This window comes from Ranitomeya variabilis, chromosome 2, assembly GCF_051348905.1.
Source record: "Ranitomeya variabilis isolate aRanVar5 chromosome 2, aRanVar5.hap1, whole genome shotgun sequence".
NCBI classification, from domain to species: Eukaryota; Metazoa; Chordata; class Amphibia; order Anura; family Dendrobatidae; genus Ranitomeya; species Ranitomeya variabilis.
The window spans coordinates 246,360,440-246,367,898 of record NC_135233.1 but is presented as its reverse complement, the minus strand read 5'-3'; positions in this window follow the sequence as shown (position 1 = coordinate 246,367,898).

The following is a 7,459-nucleotide window of genomic DNA, read 5'->3' as shown; positions in this document are numbered from 1 at the left end:
TGCTCTGATTAGGTATTCATAATGCTAACAAATCACTAGTTTACATAGTGATTATATATACATACTAAAAAAAAAATAAATAAATACACGCCTTCTGCAGCTAGGTTACTGTGCACAATCCTGCTGACAGGTTCCCTTTAAAGGGGTTGTCCACGAATACCAAAACATGGCTGCTATTCTACAGGTATATTAGGAGAACTGCACGGGCGGTTGTCTAAAAAACGCTTTTTCTCAATCATCGAGCTACATCCTGTTTTGCCCTAGTAAACCTTACCTCAAAAATGAATCAACATACAAAGTTGAGGAACTTATGTAAATATCTGACATCCCTTATTCAGAGTCACAGCCTGCATTGTGCCTCAAGAGCTGCATTCAAAATTCTGCTGGTTGTTATTGGAAATAGATAAACTCATTTTTATACACAGCTCTGACACAAACTCTATCCGGTAACGTCCAGAGCCGCTCACTTTCGGTAGCCATGACCTGTACATCCACCAAAATGTCTCATAACATCATTGGCACCAGAAGTCAGCGGCTCTGGATTACGCTAGAGAACCCCTTTAAATATAGCATCTGGTCTGGAAAAAGCTACTAAATCCAAGTATAACAAATGGCTTCATTTTCACTGAAGCAGTTATTATGAAGTAGCCTAATGGTGACCATACATGTTAGACTAAAGGTCCGAGCGGCAGCTCAATACAACCGCTGGTCAGTAAGCTTTTACCAAATCGGCGGTCATTTAAATATCTGTTTACACAGGCAGATAAAAGTACATGATGCATACTGATCTATGTACAATAGATAGCTCATTACACATAGATGCTATTGGCCTCGGCAGCACAAGTCCTGTTTACACAAGACCGCCGAGAACAGTGATCTTTTCTGCTGCACGAAACGATTATTTCACCCGACGGACGAGTGTTTTGCTCATTCATCAGTAGATCGGCTGCCTGCTTCCATGGCAAGATAGAAAGTTCAAGATTATCTGGCAGTGTAAATGCCCCTTAAGGTTGGTCGCTGATCATGTATTAGGTGATCTGCTCATGTCAGGGAGCTTTCAAAATGCCATTTTCTGCTCCTTGGAGCTAAGCTGCCGCCAGAGACCTCTGGCAGCAGCTTACTCTGGTTTCCAAGTGTGTATGGCAAGTTTTTTTTAGGGTTAACTCGCACTCCAACGTACCTTTGCCACGTAGCAATATTTATTGCCCGTCTCAGTAGATGCCATTTCCCTCTTTACTACTTGCTCTACAGTAACCAAAAGGGCCTCACTTGAACAGGGGTTGGACATGGTCGTCTTGAAAACCACATTTAATAGGAGCCAACTAGGTTAGAAGAGATATTGCAGATCTACCACAAAGGTTTCACTATGCACAGTTTTCTAGATAGTCCTCCACAGGCTGATGTTCTCACTGCCCCATTCTTGGTGGTAGAGTTTGTTCGCACAGTGGACTGATGGACTATAATTTGGTGTCCATCATGTAGACACATCCTGGGGAAATAGTGGGACGAGTGGCACACAAAGGCGTACAACAAAGCCTAGAATGGGATAAAATCTAACTCTACGACAAGGTGTCTCCATACACAAAACACTATGGGTGGAAGTCATTCGGGAAAGGAAAACTAGCCCAGAAGGGCCACAGATGCCTAAAATAAGTTGCATTTGACCCACTCCTTTTCCAAGCCCATCACCCCGGACTCTCGTCTGGTAAATGGGATGTAGCACTTCAGTGACTTTTCATATAAATGCTCTATAAAACAGGTGGTGCTCGAAGGCAAGAGAAACATTAGCAGGTATGCCAAGGGTTACAGGGAAAACCATAAATCTTTCCGCACCCTGCCGTACCATCTGACTTATGGAAATAAAAGGCTTAATGAAATTTTATGAAAAATCCATACTGCAGGTCAGCGCTAGCAGATTAAATGTGCAGTACAAACCGACATAGCGTGCAGGTTAACGCAGTGCCAGAACGGGGAGGCTGCAGCAGCTGCTCACCCCAGGGTTTAATGGCGGAACGTTTGTATACAGGGATCACTTGTGTCTACAGTACACTTTTCATTACAGCATTTTGGAGGGGCGGGTGGCAGAGAGAAAACAAAACAACCACTTTTTGTTTAAGGGAAGAATAGTGGGTAGGGGGGCGCAGAGTTGTGGCTACCTAAGGTGGCCCAATCAATCAGGTGATGGCTGCAAGTCCAGATTCAAGGTTGGATTAATTTTTGTGCCCTCCAGTATACAAGACCAGAGATGATCCTGGGACCCCCACTGACATTAAGGATGGGGGTCCCAAAGTGGCGTGTGAATTGTTTTGCTTCTCCAATAGGCATTTGCACTGCCACCATTCTGGTGATCGGCAGTTGGACCCCACATTTATAACCTATCTAGAGTTGCTTTTGATTGGAAACTCCCTTTAAGAAATTATTGCTGCAGCTGTGATTGCTGTAATCTAGAACATCTTACTTGTAGCTCCCCCAAAGGAGGAATAGGGAATTGCACGGCTTCCAAAGAAATCAGTTGCCTGTCTATGTGCCCAGTCCTCCAGAGTGAGGGACACTCTGTAGCCACTGTACTTTGTACCTCCTTACAATACTCATTTTCCCCGTAGATCTGCCTAGCTTTCATTCATTTGGTGACTAGTCAGGACCCACGCTTACTAAGTGACTCTGCCTCCATGTGTCACGGTCTGTGATGTTCGACCACGGGTCTCCAAACCAGAACTATACAGCCTCAGAATGTCAAGTCCGTGGTACAGACCGCAACCCACGGATGTGTGAATGAATCTAGCCCAAGTTAAGAAGTAGATAGGGATGACAGTGCTGCTACTTTTGAATTGGTGCTCTTACCCACTGAGCCAGCACATTCATTTTCCGTTTTCATATGCGGTCTATTGTCTCTAAGTGAAGATGTTTCTGCAGCGGCCAGATCCATTGATATATGGAGCAGGAATTGCATTTTAATTACCCTGAACTTTAGCTGTCAATTTTTTTTACTAAGTGTCCGGCGAATGTTTAACAAGCTCTCCGGGTCTTAGAAATGATGCGTCGCGCTGCAGCTCCTCGCTCCTACAACAATATTTCACATTTCCTCTACGTTCTCTACAATGACGACATCTCACATTATCTAACGGCAGGTGTGTCCCGGGCCTCGGTCACCATGGCAACTGTAAAAGGGAGAGCCCCAATGTATAGATACCATGGTGCAGTAGTCATGTTCACCAGCCATGATTAAAGGGCATTGGTAAATCTTAACTCTTTTCCTCTGGCTGCAATTTTTTTTTTTTTTTTTTGCAAAGTTCTTTAGTCACCCTCCCCAGGTCAAGGGGTGTGCTGTTTTCTGCACTTGTGTAGTCATCTCGTGCAGAGCCGCCAAGTGCATCAATCGGCTGCAGTGTGGTTGGCATCACATAAGTGCTGTGGACAGTAACCGACCGACACAGGAAGCACCGGCGGAGACTCAGCCTGGGGAGGGTGAGTGAGGCGTCATTTATTAATTTTTAAATTAACTACACTCTGATAGAGGCTTTCCAAAACCAAAAACCCCTTTTAATCTTTCCATCTACTTTTAATATTACATTTCTGAGCAGCACACTCTGCTATTTCCATCAGTCCCATAGACAATGAATGGAGCAGAGGCCGAGCATGCGCAGCTTATCTCCATGCAGAACAAGCCTAGTGATCGCTGGGCTTCGCTCAGTAATCGGGTTAATCCCCTGTGCTGTGGATAGGGAATAACATCTTGGAAATACCTCTATACATAAAGTAAAAAGGGTACTTTGGTTTTCAACCCCTTGTAGATAAGTGGATCTCCTTAGGTCAGCCTGTACAGGTACTGGTAACCAGTGCACATCATGCACTGAAACCAGTAGCTATTTGTTGTCCAGACCAGATAGGAAAATAAGGAATCACTTGTGATCCATGTGTTTGCTGTAGGGTTAAAGGGACTGTCAATGAAGTGTAATGGTCGGCTATGTAAGATAAGGCTGGATGTAGCCTTCCTAGACAATAGCACAAATCACCATTGCTCCAGTCATTGTACATGGCACTGCTGGAGATAACCAAGCACTGTACTTGGTTAGCTCCAGCAGTCCCATACACAGTGAGCATTGCGCCATTCCAATGGGGCATCTTTCCCAAGAACGATGCACATCCACTGGTCAGACCACTAGCGATCAGATATTCCCTATCCTGTAGATAGGAGATCATTTGCAAATTAGGACCACCCCTTTAAATTTGAAAAGAGTGTCTTCTGGAAAATCCGCATTAGTGTATTCTTGCCAAAAGGTGAGAGTTCTTGGAAGAACTGGACCACGACACCCCACCAGACACCTGGCCTTTTGCTTTTTTTTGGGCCCCATGATTCAGGCTCATATTTAAGGAGCATGGTCATGCATGGACAGCTTCATGGGATCATCTAGGATTAGAAAAAAACACGGCAATTTTCATCCAGGAACAGCGCCAGTCCTGTGCACAAGTTGCGTCGGTATTACACGTGGGCAGACGTGGCACCATTCACGGCAGCGTCGGCTTGTAACATACTTTCAGAGTAAACTGTGTTTGTCAGACTAGAATATAATTTGTGCTTATGGCCAGGAATTGCCAAGTGGCTCTTCTAACAACTTCGGGGGTCTTTCCCCTCCACGGCAGGGTTTAACCTTGTCCGCCCCTGTACAGGAGGCTGGAAGGGTTGTGCCGGTATGAAGTTTACAGCGCTCTGCAAACAATGGGGCTGATCCCGCTAAGCTACGCGTGTTACATGCGAGAACAAAGGACTTCAGTTTGCTGTCTGTCTAGACACACGCATTAACTGCAATGCAAATGTATCAGCGGCAAATCAAAAATTCTAACAGTGTCCTGGTAGAGGAAAAACTGCAGCGTTCAGTGAGTGCAGGATGAGTGGATTAACTGTTTAGTGCTGCGGATAAAGATGGCGAGGAGTCTACCAATAACACATCTACAATCCGGATGTCACATCTGTAAGGTCCATCACCCCCACAATAAAAGCAAGTCCTTGAGTCACTCTTTTGTGTCAAGTTGTAAAGAAAAATCTCATGACACTTCAGGTTTTGTCCCCCCCCCCGTTCACGGACCAGTCAGGAGTGGGCATAAGAGGCAGCTGCTTAAGGCGCCACAACTTATGTGAATGCAAAGTTATTGGGGCGGAGAGGCTAGAGACGTTCAAAATTTGAGGAAGGACATCACTGGCAAATTAATTAGGGGAGGCAGAATATTGTCAGGTTTTGTTACATTAGGTTATCATGGTTAAAGGAGCATTTACACAATAGGAAATTATCTCCTATCCATAAGGCAGTGATTGCAGGGGGGAATCTGACTGCTGGGACCCCCAGCAATTCTGAGAATGTGGCTCTGCTCAGTCCTATTGTCAACCAAGCGTAGGTGAGCACTCTCAACCTCTTCACTAGCGTAGGTTAGCACTCTTGGCCTCCGCTCCATCAATTGTATACAGGAATGGCAGAGTACAGCGCTGAGCCTGTTTCCCCAGTAGTCCCATAGACAGTGACTGGAGCACGAGCACCTTCCATTTATTACAGAATGGACTCTGCAGAGCCACGTTCTTGGGACCAGGCCCCAGCGGACAGTATATTATCCCCCGTCTTGTGGACCATTGGGACGCTCCATTCAGCAGGACAGACGGCAGCCAGTGAGCACTCTCCTCAGTCTAGTGAGGAAAGCGTTCATTGGCCAGCATCTCTCCCTGCATGACACGGCCCCTTTTTTATCTCCTGCATTTCGCGCCTGCTCTCTCCCCGGCACCCGTTGTTCCATGATTACAGGACGAAGTGAGAGGGGCCCGATCCTGCATGATACCGGGCCTGCCTGCAGGGGCCACCCTCCACCTCTGGGCCCTGGAGCAATATGAGCCATCAGCAATATGTCCACCACTGGCTAGGGACCCCTAGGGCAGCGGGGGCCCTAGGCAGCTGCCTAGTCTGCCTGCCCCTAACGCCGGCCCTGCTTGTGGTTTGGGGGTTAACGTCAATTGTGGGAATACTTCTAACATGGTGTATTAAAGGGGTAAGTACATCTTGGGAAACAGAAGAAACTAAAGCAAAAAGACACTGGACACCAATTGGGGAGGGGGGGTTTCCTTCCCTACTAATCTTCTATTACACATATTGAGTTCCGATTGGCATCCACGCTGATCTTTACCGTCAGCAGTTGCATCTCGCCATTTTCAGCATGAAAGATGGAGGGAAAGGTGCAACTGAGACCTATTATCACAAATGATCATTACACTGAATCTGCCTCACAGTCCCAGAGGTGCTCGCTGATAATGAATCAGAATGCAGCGATAATGAACATGGAGGCAGAGGTCAGACACTTGCAAGGCACAGACCAGAAGGCGAGAAGACGAACCTCACATACACAATTCACCAATTCCCTGGTCCTAGTAGTTTGGGATTGTTAACATAGTAACGTAGAGGAACCACTGCCTGCCCCCCAAACGCAGGGGAGCCACTGCCTCCCCCCACAAATGCAGAGAAGCCACTGCCTCCCCCCCAAATGCGGAGAAGCCACTGCCTCCCCCCAAAACGCAGAGGAGCCACTGCCTCCCCCCGCCAAACGTGGAGGAGCCAAATCCCCCCCCAAACGCAGAGGAGCCACTGCCTCCTCCCATCCCAAAAGGAGAGACCCCGCCACATGCCCTGTCCAAAACGGAGCAACACCCCTCCTACACTAAGACTTTGTATTTGTTTCCCTGCACCGAAGTAGTGGGAACACGCCGTGCTTAACAATTAGAAATATTAAATTCCAGAGAAGTGCCATAATCCCCTCTCCTCACAGACTATTACATTATATTTACTTATTTAAATGAGAATAACTTTCTGTAAATTTGGCCAGAAGGACCCTTAAAGGGAATCTGTCAAGGTTGTTGCTATGTAATCTGATGTATGATGCATGATGTAGGAGCAGAGACCCAGATTCCAGGAATGTGTCACTTGCTCAGCAATTTGCTGTAGGTTCAATATAATCAGGTGTTTTATGAGTAGGAGATTATCACTGCAGGACTACATGTCATGTGCCAGGAAGTCCATGTAATCTGTGTAACCCCGCCCCCACAACTGATTGGCAGCTTCTGATGTATTGTCAGCAAACTGCCAATCAGTGGTGGGGGCGGGGTTATACACAACTCAACATTTGAGCTCTGCTACATCTACAGCAGAGAACCAGGGATTCTATCAAATCTGTACCAAGCAGCTCAGTGAGAGATACATCACTGAAATCAGTGTCTCTGGCTATACAGTTACATAGCAAAAACCCAGCTGAGAGATTCCTTTTAAGAAATTACCTTTAGTTTTCCCTTTTCCAAGACCCGTCACAAGTATTTGCCCTTCATTCTTCTGTTAAGGCTATGTGCATGCCAAGTTTCTGTGAGGAGTTTTTGGAACAGTGTTTATATGTGCACGCAGTCTTTTTCCTTTTTTATTTTTGTTTTTAGGAT